A 22160-nucleotide genomic window follows, 5' to 3' on the forward strand; every position below is an offset into this window, starting at 1 on the left:
AGGTGCTGAGGACTTGTCCCCAGGCCCACCATGGCCACCTGTCCACATCCCAAATTTACATGTTCAAATCCAAAGACATAAGCTCACAGACAAATTAATCAAGTACTTAATTCATAAAAGCAGCAGGTTTTTTTTTGCCTTAAAACATCTAGCAGAGACAACATAAATCTGCCTGATCAATAGACTCAGACAAAAATATCTAAATTAAATTTTGAAAATGTTTCTCTTTTATTTTACCAATGATTTTAAAGCTATCTTTGTTTACCAAAGATTACTAAAGTCATGTGAACTTGAAAAGCATTTGGGCTCATTAATTTTGAGTACCTCTTTATTTACAAGCCAGTTTGGTACCATAAAGAATATATAAACAGACATGTACACATATGTATACACAAAAATACAGACAGACAGAAATAAGGATCTCACAGCTTTAGTTTTAAAACTTTAGCCATGAGTTAGGTAAAACTCACTAGTTTAAAAGGACAGTTGTCACTCTTGTAAATGGAACAGGCTGAAATTTATATGTCTCACATGGCCCAAGCCATGTGAGTTTTAGAAAAAAACAGGGTAGCAAATTTATATCTCAAAGCACACACAAATAGAATTTAAGTTTTAAAGGAGTTTGGTTGTGTTTGTTAGAGGAAATGGATGCCAAAGTAACACAAAATCATAGGGATTTACCACAGGATTTTATGAGGAGACCAATTTTATTTAGAATGATAGTTTTTAACTTAGTCTGTTTTCCAACTGGACCACTGAGCACAGGGTAGAGCCCATTAAATGGAGCACTGTCAACAAAGCATTTGCAGTTTTTAGGGCCTAGTCATTTAATTATGTGAAAAGCAGCCTCCGGTTGGAAGGCAGAGCATTTAGATTTTTTAAAATAAAGGATTCTGCTTTTACTTTGAACCCCCAGTGTCCTAAAAGAGGAAAACACCATGGGACCCACAGCTGCACACTGTTTCCACAGGGTACTTTGCTCCAAAGAAATTTCTCTGAGTGTTTAAACTTCACCTTTCTTATCTAAATGCGCAAAGAAACAAGTAGCCCCATTATAGTAATACCCATTTACTATAAGCAACTGCTGTCAGCCACCTCCAAAACTGCAGTTATCGCCATTGACTTATCAGCCATCACACACAACAAAGTCAAGTTTCTCTCTCACAACTGTAAAGTCTGAAAGTAATCTCTGGTACCCTAAAAGCCAGTGAGATCGAGTAACACAAATACAAAAGAGAGTAGAGTTTTAGAATTGAGAAGAATCTGCCTACAATTCTTTAAATTCCACAGGAAGACCGAAGACCCCCAAAAGGGGTTGTTGGCACCTTTTCCTGTGTTCCTTATGGAGTCTGATTCATTAGAAGTTCCTCCGAGATTCTTTTATGTGGTACTGAAGATGGCAAAGAGGAAGAAAGAGTAGGGAGAAGTAGATGGGAGAATAGTTCCTAAAAAAGGAAGCAGAGGGAACAAAGACATAATTAAAAAAAAAAAAAAGATTTTAATCTACTGAAAAAAAATTTTCTAACGGCAAAATCCAAAGAGAAGAAGATAGAAGTGCCCCCTTCAAAGCCCCACATATATATATACAGCTTAAATATCAGCTTTAATTAAGCTGACTTCTGATCATAGAGCTCTTTTTAAAAAATCCATTCAAATCTCTTGTTATTAGATTTTAGCCAGGACAAACAGCTGCTATTTCTGGCTTATTTATTTATTTATTTATTTATTTATTTATTTTATTTATTTTTTGAGACGGAGTTTCGCTCTTTCAGCTCTTGGCTGGAGTGCAGTGGCACGATCTCGGCTCACTGCAAGCTCTGCCTCCTGGGTTCAAGCCATTCTCCTGCCTCAGCCTCCCGAGTAGCTAGGACTACAGGCGCCCGCCACCATGCCTGGCTAATTTTTTTGTATTTTTAGTAGAGACAGGCTACTAAACACCATCACCGTGTTAGCTAGGATGGTCTCTATCTCCTGACCTCCTGATCCGCCCGCCTCAGCCTCCCGAAGTGCTGGGATTACAGGCGTGAGCCACCACGCCCGGCTTATTTCTGGCTGTTTTAACCAAAGGTAACTTACCAACTAGCAAAGCAGTATCCCCACAAGTTGAAATTCACACAAATATCAAACCAACAGGGACTGCTTCCTTGACTGGGAATTGAACCTAGGATGCAGCAATGAAAGCACAAAGTCTTAGCCACTAGACCACAGGGTGGATGTGTTTTTTTATTTTGTTTTGTGTTTTTTTGTAAATCTTGCAGGGAAGCCAAAGCAGGCAGTTTGATCATTTAAAGGATTTTTGGAAGGCTTAGGTGGGAGAATGGCTTGAGCCCAGGAGATGGAGGCTGTAGTGAGCCATGATGGTGCCACTGCACTCCAGCCTGGGCAAGAGTGAGAACATGTCTACATACATACATACGTGCCTTTACATACATGTTCCAGATCTGATCTCACCTGGCATACTGCTTAGCTAATTCCCTGAATATTCATGTTTCAACAGTGTTAGTCATTAGTCTTGGTTTAGAAAAAGTTCGTTGGATCTGCATTTTTATAATCTTAGTAATTTTATTTTCATTTATTTCTACCTTTTAGACGATCAGTCTTCCAATTACCTGTTTCATTGCCCTAAGCAATTGTTGGCTAGGCAACAAAGATGTATTTTGGAGACCCATCTTTTCAATGGGTGGTGTTTTTAACTTAGCTTCTGTTTCTTAGCTAAAATTCCTGAGTTTGGCAGGAGCCTATCAAGCAATAGGGCAAAGAAAATATTCTCATCTTAGATAGCTCTGAAGACAAAAGTGAGCCTACTTTACCTGAGGCTTTAATAAACACTTTATCCAGGATAGCTTTCTTTTAGCCTTTTGTAAAGGGTTTTTTAAAAGAGGCAACAAAATGTTGAAATCTTTTTGGAAGCTTCTGCACATCAGTAAGCATCCTTGGATGAGACTAATGCAAGAGCTCTCATTTTGAAATGTATTTTCTTAAAGTGCAGCATTATTTGGAACATTTCACTGCCTTAAAAGTATGCCATTTAGAAGAAAACCGCTGGTGCTTAACTACCAGTCCTTTGACCTGAAACTCTGTTGTGAAACAGGGATGGAAAAACTTGGACCTAAACCCCCAGTACTGAGACAGATGGAAGCAAAGGCATTTCTCTGCAGAGCTCTTTAGCTGAATCTCCTGTCCAAAGACAGAGACCGAAACCCTAACTCTTAAAGGAAAAAGAAGGTTTGAAAAACAGTCTAAATGTAGACCTTCAACCAAAGAGTGAGAGATATGAATTCAGAAGAACTTACCCAAAACACCCAGTGAGACTTCTGAAGATGAAGAGTTCATCCTGGTACCAAGCATTGCTTTCAGAGAAACACCAGGTGGTTGGGGTGGGGGCCGTGCAAAAGGGAAGGTTCACTCCAAGTCCTGCCGACTTATGCCATGTATGTCAATCTAAAAGGAAGAAACTAGGTAAAACTAATATAAGTAGAGAGTTTATTTGGGCCAAGCTTGAGGATTGTAACCCAGGAGCACAGATCCAAGTTGCCCTGAATATACACTTTGATCAGCTGCAGTTACAAGTGGATGTTTATAAAGGCAAAAAAGAGGGCAGGCAGTGGGCTGATACAGAGTTGTTAGGAATTCTCATTGGTTTACACAAATAACATTGATTAGTGATGGTAATACATTGTTAAGCTATAGGGTATGGGCTACAGTGTCCGGCGCAACATATTATGTCAGTTTATAGCTACTTTGTGACAATAGCAAGCAATTTCAGGAGATGAATACGTAGCTCATAGGAGAAGTAGGATGTGATTACAGTCTCCTTTTAATGTCTCTCTGGACTTGATAATTTTTAAAGAGTCACATTCCTCAGATAAAAGTTATTTTCTCAACCTTCAAGGAGTTGTGATTGAATCCCCTCCCTGCCCCTTACCTAGAGGTCGGGGGGACAATCTTCTCAACAACGTTTCAGGAATGCATTAACTTTGTAAATTTGTTCTTTATTGGTATAACTCATTCTTACATACACTAGAATGAGATGTGTTGGATGGCACTCAGTGTATATTGTGGTTCAGTATAAATTTAAATGAGTTTTTACAAAATTCAGCTAAGTTTTCCAAAGGAAATATGATCATTCCATTAAAAAAACAGTTTGTTAAATATACCAGGTAGTTTGGAGCTTTCTTGTTCTTATATAAGGTAACCCTCTCCTTTTTTAAAAAAGAGCTTCTTTGTTATTTTGGTGCTTTTGGATAAAAATTCCTTTTGCTCACCTTTTCCTTAAACAAATCCCTCACAAATATTTTTCAGTTTACACAAACAGGTCATAGTCATGGTATTTTTTTCAGTAGTTGGAAGGAAACTTAGTGCTTACCTAATCTAAAATAGTTTATTTTACAGATGAGAAAACTAGGGTCCCGAGAGGTTAATTGGCTGTCCTATGGTCACACAGCTAGTTTGTGACAAGAATGATTAGAATTTAGGTATGCCAGTCTCCCTAAACTGAACTTACTCCTTTATTTGATGAATAGATATCTGGATTCTTGTCTGTCCCTAGCTAGATTTATTGTCTTGATTTTTGCCAAACTTCCCATTTCAGTGCTTTTTTTTAAATAGTAATTAATATCTGAATCAGAATGTTAAGTCTCAAAACTTCATTTTAATAGTTCATCCTGTAATTGCCTGGTGGGTTCATCTTGCCCACTGCCCAGACAGAGATGATGTATCTATGCAGGGGAATTGCAATAGAGAGAGAGTTTAATACACATAGAGCTGGCTAAATGGGAGATCAGAGTTTTGTTATTACTCATATCAGCCTTCCCCAAAATTTGGAGGCTAGAATTTTTCAAGATAGTTTGGCAGGCAGGGTGCTAGGGAATGGGTGCCACTGATTTAGTTGGGGATGCAATCATTGGGGCGTGGAAAATGGTCCTTGTGTGCTGAGTCTACTTCTGGGTGGGGACTACAGGAACAGTTGAATCATGAGTCTTTGGTCTGAGTGAAGTCATCTGGTTGTCAGAAATGCCAAAGTCTGAAAAGACATCTCAAAAGGTCAATCTTAGGTTCTACAATAGCAATGTTATTTACAGGAGTAATTGAGGAAGTTACAAAACTTGTGACTTCTAGAATGATGACTGCTTATCATTTACGCCTTCAGCTTAGCTGAATTCTACCCCTTTCATTATTCTAACCTTGTAGCCTTTCATTAGTTTTACAAAGGTGATTAAGCTTTGGGAAGGCTTATATCATCTTTATTGTAAGATTAAACTAGAAACTAAATTTCTCCTAAAGTTAGCTTGGCCCATGCCCTGGAAAGACCAAGGGCAGTTTGGAGGTTAAAGGCAAGATAGAACTGGTTAGGTCAGATCTTGTTCACTGCTGTAATTTTCTCACTGTTATAATTTTTGCCAAGGCGGTTTCAGTACTTAAAATAAAACTGCATATAGAGCTACAATTTCTCTGAGTTGATTTCTTATTTGCTATGATTTAATCTTTACATTTAAAAATAATATCTATTGAGTCAGTTTCAAAAATATGTTCAAAAAGCTGTGGGTGTGTAAAAATATTTTAAAGTATTATATCTTTTCTTAGTCTTTATAGGTTATTTACTTTGATTTAAATGATTACTCCATGTAATTTTCTTGTATAGATGGTTGGTAGAATTATACTGATTTAAAACAAAACCTGAATTTAATGGTAGATTATTAAAAGCTAAAATATTCTTCAACCTCACAAAGTCAGGAAATTTACACTCTAGATTTCCATGGTAACTAGGATACTTGCTTTACAATACAAAAGACTCTCAAAGGATCATGTAAGGAAAGAATACTTACCTACCATTAAAAACATATGCAGAAATAAATGTTCTTATAATGAACCAGAATAGGAAAAAAAAAAAAAGGAAAGCAAATGAATAATTCTTCTATTTCTAACTTAAATTGTGTAATAATTTTCTATGGGTATATAAGTTTTATTTTATATATATATTTTATCATACACTGAAGAAGTAATATAATAAAGCTCCTATGTTCTTGAGGTTATGAGGATGTGTTAGCAGAACTCTTCAGGGATTTGAAGAACAGTGATGCTGTGCTCCATTCTGTGCGAGACTAGGAACATGACTTGAGTCACACAGACCAGGATCTAAATCCCCTTCCTAATCACTCACCAACAGCCTAACCTTGGACAACTCTTGTAACTTCTCTAATCCTCAATATTTTTGTCTGTAAAATAGAGATATTATAATGCTGATTTACAGTGTTGTACAATTATGTATATACAGTATATCTAATGTCAGCCTTATAATAGGCTCCCAATAACTATTAATTTCCTTGTGCTCTCCTTTACCTATTACCCCACTTCTTCCATTTACCAGCCCATTTCCACCTGAGGGACCCTAAGGCTCAAAATTAGGATGTGACCCCAGATAGCAGGTAGCTGGAACTAAGGAATAAACTTGGTTGGGATAGTTTCAGATCATCCCTAGCATGCAGTACATTGGTCTGAAGCAGTAATGTCCTTCAAGTGCTCTAATACCTTAACCACTGAACAGTGGCTGTAGATACTCTTAGGGGGCTTCAGAAAGCCGCTTCTATGACAGCTATACTCCTGTCCCTTTAGGACCTTGAATCTTCCCAAATACAAGTATTTTTTCTAAAGATTTTCTTAAAATTTTCTTAAGACCTTCAGTGAAAGTGTATTGTAGCTTTATATTTTTCTTTATTGGAGTGCTACATACCTAAATGTATTTTATAAGCTATTCCAAATTAGGTTAATACAGTGATTGATTACTCCTACTGGAAAAAATTTGAAATTTCAGCCTTTGAGGTAGAGAAGATTTTGATAAAATTTATTTTGACAATTTCTTTAAAATATCTTGATTCTTAAGCAGGTTTGTAATATATTAGGCCTTTTTGGTAGCAGTCCTGTCCTTCAATAACATCACCTTCCTAGGTTATGAACATCTGTATATATAAGCACTTGGCCTAAAGCAGGACTTTAGAGAACTTAGAGAGGTGTTTCTATAATTAACTGAAATACTGTTACTTTTGTGATAGTATCATTATTTTTATATTTGAAGCTTTACTATTTCAACTGTACTGTGGATTTACATAGTCATCTGTGGGCTAGCTGGGGAACTGATAATGTTTTAAATATTAGTTCAGAAAATAGATTCAGAATTACCAAAGATTGACCCATGTATCAACTTTTGGATAACAAGACCTCTGTGAGTGATGGTGTCTCCAGGTTGTCAGGGCCAGCCTGTTGTGTACCTCTGCAAGGAGGACAACTAAGAAAAAGGGAGGTGATAAAGGGAAAGAAAAGGAGTAAGTTTTCTTCTTTTATCTCTTAAAATTGTCTGCTGTTACTTTTTGGACTCATAGTGACTTTAGAGGGGTTTATTTAGATAAACAGCCTCCTCTCCCACACCCCTTTTTGCTTTAGAAAGAAAGACATTGTAAAAAGGATTAGAGAACTTTTTATCATTTGGGAAGAAAATGAAAAGATTAGGGAAGAACATTTATATAATTATTATAACTTGAATAATATGTTTTCATTTTATAACTGGGTCAGCTCTTACCTGAACTCTCAAGGTTCAGGTATATAACATCTCAAGGATGTTTATTATATATTGTTGTATCATTTATTTCCACAAGTCTGTAGGCCATCAACTAAAGTAAAAATCTTTTTATTATTCAGATTTTTATTGTGGCATTTATATTTAAATAATTTCTCCTTTGTAACAATTTTCTTCTTGCAATCAAAATAAAATGTTGCATGATTTTACATATAGGCCACTGGGTAGAACAAAACACATGGCTCAGATGTAAAGAAAAACACTTTCTGCTCAATTTTAGATTTATGTTGTACATAAAAGGTGCCTCACATGGCAAAAATTTTAATTTTAGTTGTATAATAAAATTTTAAGGGGCAACTTGACTCATAGAATCATTTGGCAGATATTGAATGAACACTAGTTAGATATTATGGAGGGATGGATCTGGAGGGAGAGTCCAGAGATGGATGTAAGTATTTTCTTCATTTAGGGAGCATAAACTGAAGTTGAGAAGATAGTTACATATAAAAAAGTTATCCCAGAATCCTTAGAATTGGAAGACCCATTCAAACCCTGGAAGTTAGTTGAATAACGATCCTAGGAGCTTGGTAATTTGCCTGCAAAATTTGTCCACCAGGTTAGCTGTATCTCTATACCAATAGTGGCATGCTTTCATGATCTGGGATTCTGAGTTAAGCATGAGTAATGTTCTGTTTGCTAGTAGGGTAGGACTATACCTAACTGACATAGAAGAATCAGGAAATTAGGAACAAATAGCAAACTTGATTATAGAATAGAAGTAGCAACAGGTATATGGCCAGAATCAGATACAAGGACACTATCCTGAGATCCACTAAGTATAAGTCAAGTAGGCATGAGACTCAAAACTGAGTAGTCAGTCAGACAAGAAGGATAGCAGCAAGGTCTGGTGCAGCCTAACTTCCTTTAAGAAGTTGTCCTGTCACTTATGACATATTCCAACCACCATATGAGTAGGCTACCTGGACACAACCTACTTTTGAGCTGTTCAAACCAATCTAGATCTCTTTTACTTCGTGATTTCTCTATTTGTTCTTTGGTTACACCTTTCCATGCCCTTAGGATTTTAATTCTTCTTGGCCACCACTTTGACTCCAGCAGAACTCTCTGTCTTAGCAGTGATTTTCTTCCCTGATTCTGTGTGGCTCAGTTTACACCACTGCTGATGTTATTTTCATCTGGCTCACACTGGCCTTGCTAGCAGAATAGAATGGCTGGGATATTCTGACGTTGCTTTGGAGAAGTGTAAGTTGACCCTATGGTCCTTAGACTTGGCTTATGTAATGCTAATGATAGAAACTGCTACTCTGGAAACTGATTGTGGTAAACTGCTTGAACCAGCTGAGAAGCCTAAAATGGAACTATTGACCATACATTCATTGGACCCTTTCTATTCATCATGTAGAATTCAACCTATTTGCACTTGTGTTCCCAGAATCTTTCAGAGTGAGACCTGATTGCTGCTGTTTTGATCTGTTTCTTAAGTGTCCCTAAAAGATAGAGACCCATGTTCTTTTCCTATTCATAACACCATATTCTTTAAAACGGATGTCCTGAAAAAGACAAATTACCTTATCTGCCCAAATATAAAATACAATTTTAGTTCCCAGTCATTCCTCAGAAAAGAGGGAATTGCCTTTATTTGAGTCTTTGAGTTATTCTCAGATTATTAGACACTATTTTGAGTATAAAATGTAGAATATTATTTGAGGAAAACATGTTAGCCTAAAATTACCATTGTCAGCGTTAGTTTTGGCTATTTTCCTTGATAAACCCGTGATGTAATCAATCATGCCCCCTCCCCTCCATAGAGGTTGGGCCTGGGACTCAAAGTTTCAACCCGCTAATCACAACATTGATTCCCCTGGAAACCAGTCCTCATCTTGAGGCTATGTAGGTGCCCCCAGCCACCAGTCAACTTATTAGAATACAAAAGATACTCTTATCACTCTAGTGATTCCAAGGATTTTAGGATTTATGTCAGTAAATGAGACAAAGACCAAATACATATTTCACAATATTATAAGGACAAATGAAGAAAACAACTATCTCAATATTGAATGGCTTTGCACAACAGCTCAGTGAATGCATTCTATTTGGATCCAAAAGTGGCTGGGCGTGGTGGCTCATGCCTGTAATCCCAGCACTTTGGGAGGCCGAGGTGGGCGGATCACCTAAGGTCAGGAGTTCAAGACCAGCCTGACCAACATGGTGAAACCCCGTCTCTACTAAGAATACAAAAATTAGTTAGGCATGGTGGCACATGTCTGTAATCCCAGCTACTTGGGAGGCTAAGGCAGGAGACTCGCTTCAACCTGGGAGGCAGAGGTTGCAGTGAGCTGAGATCATGCCATTGCACATCAGCCTGGGCGACAAGAGCAAAACTCCGTCTCAAAAAAAACAAAACAAAACAAAAGCAAGCAAAAAAACAGAAGTGCCATATCTCACATTAGAGGGTAATAATGGTCATGTGTTACTATGTACAAGAGACATCTAGCAGGGAGCCTCTCTTGGCTGACTCAAGTCTGAACTGTTGCCCTGATCTGTACCTCATCCTATCCTTCTCAACTGTCTTGGCCACTTGCTTTGTTTTTGATTAATTCATTATGCTGTCTATATCCTTTTTAATTTGATGCACATATTTGACTTCCTGGCTACCTTGATGAACTTTCTGCTGCAGTACTGCCTCTGTATCCACAGGGCATCTCTGGAGTACCTTGGTAACTCCAATTTCTAGACTAACTGAGTCTACCCTGCTGAAATCCTTTGAGTTTGGAGCCTGAAAGAGAACTGAGAAAGTTTTACCAAAGGTAGGGTTACCATGAAGCTAATAAAGCTTAAGTTCAGGGTTCTACATCTGCATAGGATCCTGGGATATTCTGGGAATTTAGAATGTTCTAGATGGGGAGAGACAGCCAGGTTATGGTCAGGAAGGTCAGGAAACATTTCTGTATAAGCATTTCTGTTCAAACAGTTCTCAGAGAAGGAATGTAACTCTCTAAGCCTCCAGAAATTTATGGTAATTTCTTTTCATGTTCTATGTAAATATTTACTTTTGTACCTAAGTTTGCATTTATAATTTGGTATTCTTATTTTTAGAGATGACCACTCAAATTGTATATGCTTCAGGCCACACAAAATCTGGATCCACCACTGGGTTTTACTAAATGAGATTCTTGGGTGTTTTCCTAGTTCTTATTTCCCTACACTTAGTAAAATATAATTTATACAACAGTAAGTAGAATTTATACAACAGTAAGTAGCCTCCCCAAATCATTCTAAAATCATTGCTTTCATGGCTCCTTTACAAGAGAACTGGAACTGTCACCAAACCAAACTGGATCTGTTTGCTTGCACAAACGGATGAGTTTGCCTTCACACACAATGGAAAGACAAGCACTGAAGCACCAGATTTTTACACTGAGAAAGGTTTATTGCAAATCGATTGAAAGGAGACAGAAGGAAACGCTCAAATCTGTCTCCCAAGCTGACTGGATCCTGCCATGGAGTCATACCAGGACTTGATCTGATTGGATCCTGGATCCTGCCATGCAGTATCCACCTCTTAATTCTGTCCTTACTCCTTAGTCCAAGCACTTAGGTTCTGCCCATTTGGTTCATCTTCATGTTCAGGTTATGTGACCTTCAAACTGGGGGTCCAACAGCAACTGAAAAACAGCCCATAGCTTTGTTACATAAAAGTTTACCAGATTGGTCTAATGCAGTTCCGAATCGCCCCTTTATTATGTCCATTCCTCAGTATTGAGGGAAAAGGGGTGACAACCACTCTAGCTAATTCCTGCTGGTTAGATAGCAGACCTTGGTTAGAGAAATGAAATTCTTTAGTGCTCAAGATTATGTATCAGAAGAAGTTACTTCAACCCAGTTCTAGGACAAAGGAATAAAGAGTTAGCAACCTGAACATTATTTGTTTCAGAGAACAAGGGAAAGAAAGCTCAGATTTTATAGCAAAAGTTCACACCCAGGTTCCCAATCAGTTCTCTTTGTGCAAATGAAGGATTGAAACTTGTAACTTGCTTAGTTTGATTGATTGATACAGCTCAACTCTGATTGACTGGTTCAGGTGAGCCCCAAAGGTTCTATAGATTAAAATGTGTGAGTTTTGGAGGAAGAGTATGGGTATAACTTCTAGTCAGCAAATGGCTACATGGCTCTATTTAAAATTTAGGCTCAGTCAGCTACTCAGGATCCATCTTGAAGGACTGGCTGAAACCTGTTGGCAGATAGCTTTGCATCCCATCATAGTGCCAGAGTGGTTGACTACCTGCTCCAGGTCCATCTGGTCCCTTGTAGAGATCCTTGAGGCAGGGCAGTGGCCAGTTGAACAATTAGAGTCTTTTGCTTATGAGAGGCACTCAAATGTGTGCTAAATTTGAACCAAAGTCTCTTGGGTTAAGTTGGTTCATGCTCCCAGCTAAAGTGAGTTTAAAGTCTTAAGGATTGAGTCGGCACAATCCTAGTGGGAGTCGCTTGCAGACAGCTGTTAAAATAGCCTAGAACAATTTTAAAAAGCAGCCAAATGCTTAGCCCAAATATGAGGAGGATCATTAAGACTTGTAGGGTGAAACACAGAAGGAATCTTATACCAGGGTTAAGCCAGCTGAAAACATCTGGACATTGGAAATTCCACCCAATAAGTCCAGCCAGGAGTCTTTCTGAAGGTGTCCCTTTCATAGATTTGGCTAACATTATAATCTCAGATGTTCCCAATTCACCTGACTGGTAGTATTTACCCAAATACAGCAGCAAGTATTAGCGACAGCAGAAACACCACCCTGTGCAGTGAGGTGTTAGTCTAAAGCAGTGTGGTTGTCTAGGATCACACAAGCAAGGGAGTCTAGGGGATCTCTGTTGTGCCCTGCTGGCATGAGTGGTGAAGCAGGCAGCTCTATTAACAGTGCAGAAAAGTTTCTGACCATTCCAAACAGAACCTAGTCCAAACCAGGACCTCAGAAACCTTCCTGTGCAGCTCCTTCACTAGAGTTAATCCCTTTCAGCAAATCACATCCGTGAGAGTGTCCTCCAACTATAATCCATGGGGTCATTGTCAGTGTTGGCGTGTGCCTGAAGACTCTCAGGTAGCTCTTGGAGAGCAGCAGGGGTAGAATTAGTGAAACTGACTGAATAGATGGGAATTTGCATAAGATCTATCTGTGGCCAGATCTCCTGGTGAGGATAACTCAAGTATTATTTTCCCCTTTTTTGGGAGAAGGATATGTGGGCCTGGCAGGTTTCTAAGAAGTCCTTTCCCAGGAGGTGAATCGGAGCTGAACAGACAAAAACAAACAAACAAACCAAAAAAACAATGTGGTTTCTCCTGACTGGATGAATTCAGAACTCCAGAGAGAGGGTGTTGAATGCCCCCAAGGTTAAAAAAGACTAAAGAAAGGGCTTAGGGCCAAGGCAGGCTAAATGCCACTCAGATCTTTGTCATTGGGCTTTTATTATTCTGTTGGTCTGTTCCACCACCACAGTGGATGTTAATAGGCCAAATTTTATAAACATTTTGAATAATTTGCCCTATAAAATGAGTTCCTTAGTCACTATGAAGCTCTTTAGAGACTTCCCAGTTTGGTATAATTTTTCCAGTAAGGCTTAACTACTGCCATTGCTGTGACCTATCAAGAAGAAGGTGTTAACCCAGTTTGAAAACATGCAAATCATAATTAGTACGTGCTGGTTTCCTTGTGAGGCAGGGAGCTAAATAAAATCTTGTTGCCATACTTTAAAGGGACCACCCAGTAATGGGAAGTGGCCCATGGAGGCACGCAACAGTTTTCCAGTAGTGTATTGTGGACAAATTTTACACAGATACCAAAGTCATGAACAACCTTGAAGGCATACCTGACGTCTTTATAAATACTGGCTGTTTTACCTTTGGCTAAAAGACATGACCTAGTAAGTGCATGCAGTTCCACTTATTAGGCAGACTTGGCCTTAGGAAAGGTAAGTAAAGTGGCAGGATTGGGCAAGTTATTACACCAGGTGATGGTGAGGTGAGGATAGAAAGAGAACTTTGTGGATCAGGCGTGGTGGCTCATGCTTGTAATCCCAGCAGTTTGCGAGGGCGAGGCGGGCGAATTACCTGAGGTCGTGAGTTTGAGACCAGCCTGACCAACATGGAGAAACCCCATCTCTACTAAAATTACAAAATTAGCTGGGCATGGTGGTGCATGCCTGTAATCCCAGCTATTCGGGAGACTGAGGGAGAATCTCTTGAACCCGGGAGGCGGAGGTTGCAGTGAGCTGAGATGGCGCCATTGCGCTCCAGCCTGGGCAACAAGAGTAAAACTCCATCTCAAAAAAAAAAAAAAAAAAAAAGAAAAGGAAAAAGAAAGAAAGAAAGAGAACCTCATGGTTTGCTAGCTGGCTTATGATGTGACTTGAAGAGAGCCCTGACAGAGTATGGAATGGAGATAGAGGTAGCCCCATAACTATCTTCTCTATGGCTTTTACAAGGAAGAGACAGCATCAACTGCTCTGAGACAAGGGGTCATAGTATCCTAAAGGTCTAGTTTGTCCCCAGTTCTGATATTACACTAGTAATATCAGATTTAAAAAGGGGAAATCCCCTGAATGTCCTCAGAGCATCCCTAGTCTGGATTGTGAAAAGAGGGCTGAGGGACTCCATTGGGATTTAGTTATAACCAACTATTGGAGGAACTTAGGAAGATTCAGTCCAATCTACAGATAGATAACAAGGACTTGAAGACAGTGCACAGAGTTACAATCTAATAACAGATGTACTTTTGCTTTCCTTAGAAGCATAACTTTTTCTCTCCACAGTGATCATCTAAGAAATCTCAGATTTAGAATCTTTTGCAGCTGGGAAGCCAAACCAAGGCAGGTTTTTAGAGTTTACTTACAGTCTTAAGGTTCTTGGGCCTGCCAGGAAGTGACAGTTTTCATTAACTCTGAAAAGCTGGGAACTCCTGAAGCCAGGCATTTTATTCACGTTCTTAAATATGACATTTCAGTCCAAACCTTGGTAATATAACCAATGTTTCCCATTGCATCTTGCTTATAAAGAGAGAGCAGATTTTTTTTTTTTTTTTTTCCCCTGAGACGGGGTCTTGCTCTCTTACCCAGGCTGGAGTGCAGTGGCGAGATCTCGACTCACTGTAACCTCTGCCCCCCAGGTTTAAGCAATTCTCCTGCCTCAGTCTCTGGAGTAACTGGGATTACAGGCGCGTGCCACCATGCCTGGCTAATTTTTTGTATTTTTTTTTTTTAGTAGAGATGGGGTTTCACCAGGTTGGCCAGGCTAGTCTGCGAAGTCCTGACCTCGTGATCCACCCTCCTTGGCCTCCCAGAATGCTGGAATTACAGGCGTGAGCCACTGTGCCCAGCTGACAGAGCAGATTTTTACTGAACTTACATTACATAAAAATAAGAATACTCATTAATGGTTTCTAAATTTTGTAGGAATCAAGTTGTGAGAAAAAGCAAATGCTCCCACCCTTGTTCACAAAGGATATGTTATCAAATTATTGCAAACTCTAAATAACTTATGACAGAAAATTTCCTAAGTCTAGAAAACAAAACATTTAAGTCATAACAATTATGACTTAACGATTAAGACTTAAAAATTAAGTCTTAACAATTACTTAACTTCGTGTAATTTTGTTTTGCTCAGTCTTAATTAATAATTTTGGACTATAGCCAATTGCAAGTGCTTCCAGAGAAAAATTTAAGATAATAACTGTGGATAACAAAAATTCAGAACAGCCACAGTCAAAGATCTGATGAGAGTTTATAACTAACAAATCTAGGTATTTCGGTAGCATATAACTAATTTCACATCATGACATATACCCCAACATATCCTAATTTTAGGAATCTTATACAATTTTGGAATAACTCTTAATAACACATTTACACAAATATAACTTAAAGGAAATTCAACAGCATTCCTTATTTAACAGTGCTTCCCATATTATTTACCAAATAAGCTTAATCATTTAAAATCTCTGTAAGATGAGAGGTGCACCCTTTGAGGCTCTCCAGGGGGCCCACCTGTAAAATGTCAAAGTTAATTTTAGGCCAAGAAGCTTGATTTAGGATTTGGATCCTGGGAGAACCTACCAAAGACATCAAAAAGTTCAAAGTACTTCCTTCAACAGAATCGTAGGTCACTGCCAAATAGTAGTTACTCATTTAACCAGAGTGACAATCAAAAGACTTCAAAAGCAATACAGAAAGTTACATGAATGTAAAAACCTTAACTCTTTCAAACCTCAGTCTTCCTAAGCAATCTTTGTTTCCTAGGCCAGTTACTTTGAGCAGGGGAATACATTTAGTAACAGCATAGGAAGTCCTGGTTACATGAAATAATTCAGACATTTAAGGCCTGGTTACATGAAACAGTGCAGACATATAAAAATACAGAACCAATTTATACTGGGATAAAATATTGCTTTTCTAGACCTTCAAGATAAACCTGAAACTAGAGAAACTAGACACTTCTCAGGAAGAAATGGGGCAGAAAGAGAAACTTATTTGTAATTCAGAGAATGGTTGTTAAAGAAACGGACTTCAGAATTAAAAATCAAAACCTCTTGCAGTCTTACCAAGAGCAAATTGATGTCTTAAGACACTCTTGTTATTTTAACATAGAGGGCCAAAATTATAAGTTCTGTGCTTTAATATCAACATTCACTGCCTAGAAAGACTGTTTAAAATTTCTTTTAATTACAGCCAACTTATTCACACCCCAAGTTTCTTTCTTAAAATTTCTGTTTATTAACCTTTTCATGACTTACTCAGACCATCTATGACATGCTTGGACTTTCTACCTTTCCCTATAATTCTCTTTCTTAAATAACCAGTCATTTTACTTTAGGACAAAGATTTACTACATATGATTCTTTCTTATACAAAATTATTGTCTTTTCTTCATATCCATAACTTTCTTACATGTCTCTCTCCCCTTACTACTAGTTCTTTTTTGTCTTGTTTCTGTTTCCTTTCTAAATCCATATTGTGAAGCTCCTTTTAAATAACCTCCAAATTTGACAAAATAATTTTTTTCTCGCTGAAGAACATATTTTATGTGTTTCTTATAATTTTTTCTTACTAAAAACACACCTGGCCAGGTGCAGTGCCTGACGCCTGTAATCCCAACAGTTTGGGAGGCTGAGGCAAGCATATCATGAGGTTAGGAGTTCAAGACCAGCCTGAGCAAGATGGTGAATCCCCATCTCTACTAAAAGTACAAAAATTAGCTGGGCATGGTGGTGGGTGCCTGAAATCTCAGCTACTCAGGAGGCTGAGACTGGAGAATTGCTTGAACCTGGGAGGCAGAGGTTGCAGTGAGCTGAGATTGTGCTGCTGCACTCCAGCCTGGGCGACAGAGCGAGACTCTATCTCAAAAAACAAACAAACAAACAAAAAACACCTTTTGACACAGTTCATTTGAAGAATTATAAATTAGAATTTTTAACTCTGAGTAACCTTAAATTTTATTAAAAACATAGAAATCTTGCTGGGTGTGGTGGCTTACACCTGTAATCCCAGCACTTTGGGAGGCCAAGGTAGGCATATCACCTGAGATCAGGAGTTTGAGACCAGCCTGGCCAACATGGTGAAACCCCATCTCTACTAAAAATACAAAAACATTAGCCAATTATGATGGCGGGCACCTGTCATCCCAGCTACTGGGGAGGCTGAGGCAAGAGGATGGTTTGAACCTGGGAGACGAGGTTGCAGTGAGCCAAGATTGTGCCACTGCACTCTAGCCTGGGCGACAGAGTGAGACTCTGTCTAAAAAACAAACAAACAAACAAACTAAAATAAACACAGAAATCTTGAATTGCCTATTGTATATCAGTCTTTTATAAATAAGAACCATTTTATAATTATTAGAAAAACATGTTTTCCTATAGCATAATTTTTAGAGACCAAACATATTTAGTCTTTCTATTAAATTTAAGAAGTCAAGGAGAGACCTAATTTTGGTCCTTTCATGGCCACCATTTTGTCACCAAACCAATTGGGTCAGTTTGCATGTGCACAGTGGAAATCCAAACACCAGAGCACCAGGATTTTACATTGAGAAAGGTTTATTGTGAGTCAGCTAACAAGGAGACAGAAGGAAATGCTCAAATCCGTCTCCGTGAGCTGGGGGTTGGTCAGCTTTTATAAGCATAGGGTAATGAGGTGTGATCTTATTATATCTTGCAACGAGGTGATGCCAGGAAGCATGATCTGATTGGATCTTGCCATGGGGTATGCCAGGGCTCAATCTGATTGGATTCTGGATCCTGCCATGTGGTGTCCACCTCCTAATTCAGTACTTACTACTCAGTCTGAGCACTAGATTCTGCGTGGTCGTTTGCTTGGTTTATCAGCAAGCCTTTATAGAAAGCCTACTATGTGTGATGAAGGTACTGGCCCAGGTGTTTTTCAGGTACATTAAATTCAATTCAGAGTCATTTAAAATGAATTGCCTTAACTGTGAAGTATTTTTTGTTCCTTGGAACCTTAATTGCAGTTGTTTTTTTTTTTTTTTTCTGAGACGGAGTCTCGCTGTAACCCAGGCTGGAATGCAGTGGCACAGCCTTGGCCTGCTGCAACCTCTGCCTCCCGGGTTCAAGAGATTCTCATGCCTCAGCCTCCCAAGTAGCTGGGAGTACAGACACCCACCACCAGGCCCAACTATTGTTGTATTTTTAGCAGAGATGGGGTTTCACCACGTTGGCTAGGCTGGTCTCAAACTCCTGACCTCAAGTGATACGTGTGCCTTGGCCTCCCAAAGTGCTGGGATTACAGGCATGAGCCACCACACCTGGCCAATAGCAGTTTTCTTTAAAGAAATAAGAAATTGAAAGTAACATGATAAATATGAGTAAGTGCCAGGGAAAAACAATGATAAATTATTGGCACTAGTCATTTGATGTTCTCTGAAACCCAGAGACGTGTCAGTCTGCCAGTGCGAGGAGTTTTAGTGCCAAGAATATAAAAGGAAAATGATCCTTCATCTTTTGGGGTAAGTTTTGTCAACCTGAAGTAATCAAAAGGATCAGAATCCAGTTTTAAAGTTTATTAACATGAAAGGCTAGGAACGGCCATCCAGGAAACAGACTCCAGAGAAATGGAGTCAGCACTCTGAAGTTAAAAGTTAAGGTTTTGGATATAGGAAGAAAACAAAGAAATTTAACAGGATCACAACATTTTCTATATAAGGCTGATTTATGAGTTATAACAATTTAGTTACAGTTCGTTTTCTTTTTCCCTATGGCTTGTTTTCTTTACAGCTGGTTTTCATTTCCTTTCCAATTTAATATTCCATCTTAAGACAATGTGATAGTCATGAAGTCATGAAGTCTTTCTATGAGAAAGGTTAAGAGGGAAGTTAATGTATAAGGAAAATCAACAGAGAAGAGGGAAGGAACCTTCTCTGACACCCTTTATTCATTTTACAAAACATTGAAACATTGTAGGTAAGGAAGAAGGCTAATCTGTAATCAGAGAAACAGAGTTATAGCTTTCTAAGTTACAGTTGCCTGTCATGTGACTCAGTCCTCATGATCACATTTCTTTAAGGGCTCAAAATAATGTAAAGCTCCAGCAGCTTAGATTTTCAATTATTTTATTTCACAGTTTCATAGATGGAGGTCATAGGTAGTCTCGGGGTAACTATTTTTCAAGCCAAAGAACCCTGTATTGAGAATGCATTCATTATGTTCATCATTTCATCTGTCTATTAAAGTATGTCATTATGTCAATATCAAGTACATGTGTTTGGGAAATTAGATAGGATTCCTAAAAAACAAATCAACATATAATGTCAGATACTGAGTAATGTTTTGAAGAAAACACAATGTCAGGGAAGGAGAGAGTTTAATGGTTAGGGAGATTCTATTTTATAAAGTCTATACTGGCTTTTTTGCTATTGCTTGAATGTAGCAAATATATTCCCATTTTAGGGCCTTTGCACTTATTATGGCTTCTGGCTGGAGTGCTTTCCTTCAGATATTTGCATCAGTTGTTTTCTCATTTTACTCAGGAGTCTGACCACCCTGTCTAAAGTAGCACCTTCCACCATTCAATTCTTTCTCCTTACTCTATACCGTCTGACCTTGGGGACCAAAGAGATTCAAATAAATTCTTTGATAAATCCTTTGCTGTCTGAACCCTTAATACTTGCTATCTGAAATTTGGTAATTGAAGAGACTTTCTAAAATATTTATTCTTATTTGATCTGGATATCTAAATCAGGGACCAAATAATTTTGTATAATAAGGCAGGGGTTCCCAACCCTTAGCCCACAGACCAGTACCAGACCATGGTCTGTTAGGAACTGACTGCACAGCAAGAGGTGAACAATGGGTTAGTGAGTGAAGCTGAGCTCTGCCTCCTGTCAGATCAGCAGTGGCATTAGATTCTCGTATGAGCACGGACCCTATTGTGAGGGATCTAGGTTGCACACTGCTTGTGAAAATGTAATGATAAATGTAAATCGCTTGAATCATCCTGCCCCCATCCGTGGAAAAATTGTCTTCCACAAAATGATCCCTGGTGCCAAAAAGGTTGTGGACTGCTGTAGTAAGGGATACCTGTAGTTTTCTTCACAGCGCTTATTACTTCCTGATTGGTTTGTCTGTCTATCTGTCTTTCTGCATGTCTCCTTCACTAAATTGTCAGTTCCATCATGGTTGTGATTTTATTATGTTTATTGCTCTATTACCATCACCTGGAACAATGTCTGGCACCCAGTCAATTCTCAACTCATGTGTGTTGAATAGATGTGTTGACATATGAATGAATCTGTTTGACCCAATATCATCTACACTTTTTATTTTAAAAGTATGATTATAGGCCAGGCACAGTGACTCATGCCTGTAATCCCAGCACTTTGGGAGACCAAAGTGGGAGGATCACTTGAGCCTAGGAGTTTGAGACCAGCTTGGCAACATGGCGAAACCCTGTCTCTACAAAAAATACAAAAATTGGCCAGGCATGGTGGCACACGTCTATAGTCCCAGCTATTAGGGAGGCTGAGGTGGGAGGATCACTTCAGCCCAGGAGGTTGAGGCTGTAGTGAGCTGTGAGCATGCCACTGCATTCCAGCCTGGGTGATAGAGCAAGACCCTGTCACAAAAATGAATAAATAAATAAGTAAGTAAAAGCATGATTATATGGAAAGGACATATTACATGTTATTAAGTTTTAAGGAGCACAATATGAAATTATATACAGTTTCCACTTAGGTTGAAAAAAATCAAGCCTTTGCATGTGTTCATTTAGCCATTCATTCCTTGAAAGAAAATGTCTTAAGCGTCTCCTGTTTGTCCATTCTGTGCTAAGGTGATCTAACTCAGTTCACAGTTTTATGGGAAGACAGATCGTGAAACAACAGTAAATTCATAACCTTCTCTTCACTCACTGCTCTCTAGCCATATTGATCTTTCAGTTTCTCAAAGTTAGCAAGCTCTTTTCTGTGCACATTTTACTGTCTTCACAGTGCTTCTTGTATTTATGTATAAATACATAAGCTGGTGATTATGTATTTATGAAGATAGTTATCTGCCTGATATCTCCGTCTCTATATTGTAACTTCTGTGAGGGCAGGAATCATGATACCATTTAATCGTCAATACCTAGCTCAATGCCCAATACATAGTAGGTATTCGGTAAACATTTCTTGGTCAAATGAATGAATAGGTGATTAGGGGAAGTATATAGTAGAAACACTTTAATCTAATGAGAGTTAGTGGAGCTTTCCCCAAAGAAATGAATTTTAAGCTGTGATGTGAAGAATTAGGAGGAATTAGCAAGTGAAGAAGAACAGGCAGAGTGTTCTGGAGCTTAAGCTTAGATATTATCCTAAAGGCAAGAGAAGAGTTTTAAACAAAATGTAGCACTATCAAACTTCCATTTTTCAGTGTTGTTAGGAACAGACTAGATAGGCAGTGCTGGAGCCAGAGACGTTGGTTGGGAGGCTTTAATAATAATAGATGGTGGTGGCCTCACTTGGGTTCTTGGCAGTGGAGAAAGAGAGAAGTGGGTGTGTTTGAGAGATTTTTAGAAGGCAGAATAACTGATTGGGGGTAGTGAAGGAAAAGGAAGAGTTAGTGTGATTCCACGTTTTTGCTTTACAATTGAGAAGATCCTTGGGCCATTAATGGAGACTAGGGACTCAGAAGGAAGAAGTATCTGAGGAGTAAAGAACCTGAGATACCCTTGAGACCTATCCAAATGAAGGCTGAGCAGTAAGGACTTGGTTATATAGGTGAATATTCTGGGTATAAATAAATGCCTTGAAAGAAAAAATCAAAATGTTAATAATATTGGGACTCAAGTTATATTAAATTTTTTATTATGAAGTTTTGGTTTTCATTATTAGTGTATTTTTGTGAAAGAAATATAATAAACTTAAAAAAATTATATTAGCATGGGAAATGCAAAATTTAAAAAAAGGTGACAAAAAGCTAATATCTTCTTTAGGCAAAATGTGGGCTACACCCAGTAAAAATAAGTGAGTGGTCCTGAATAGAAGCCTACTGGGAAGTGAGTTCAACATTAACGTGTGTGTATGCAGATAAGTCAT

At 38.5% G+C, this 22160-nt stretch overlaps 1 protein-coding gene across 4 annotated transcripts in view; it reads left to right on the forward strand.

Moving 5' to 3' along the window:
- Window positions 1–22160, forward strand: part of NUBPL (NUBP iron-sulfur cluster assembly factor, mitochondrial) — a 340279-nt gene that overhangs the window by 205777 nt on the left and 112342 nt on the right. The window lies entirely within an intron of this gene.

Source organism: Pongo abelii, chromosome 15 (genome assembly GCF_028885655.2).
Source record: "Pongo abelii isolate AG06213 chromosome 15, NHGRI_mPonAbe1-v2.0_pri, whole genome shotgun sequence".
NCBI classification, from domain to species: Eukaryota; Metazoa; Chordata; class Mammalia; order Primates; family Hominidae; genus Pongo; species Pongo abelii.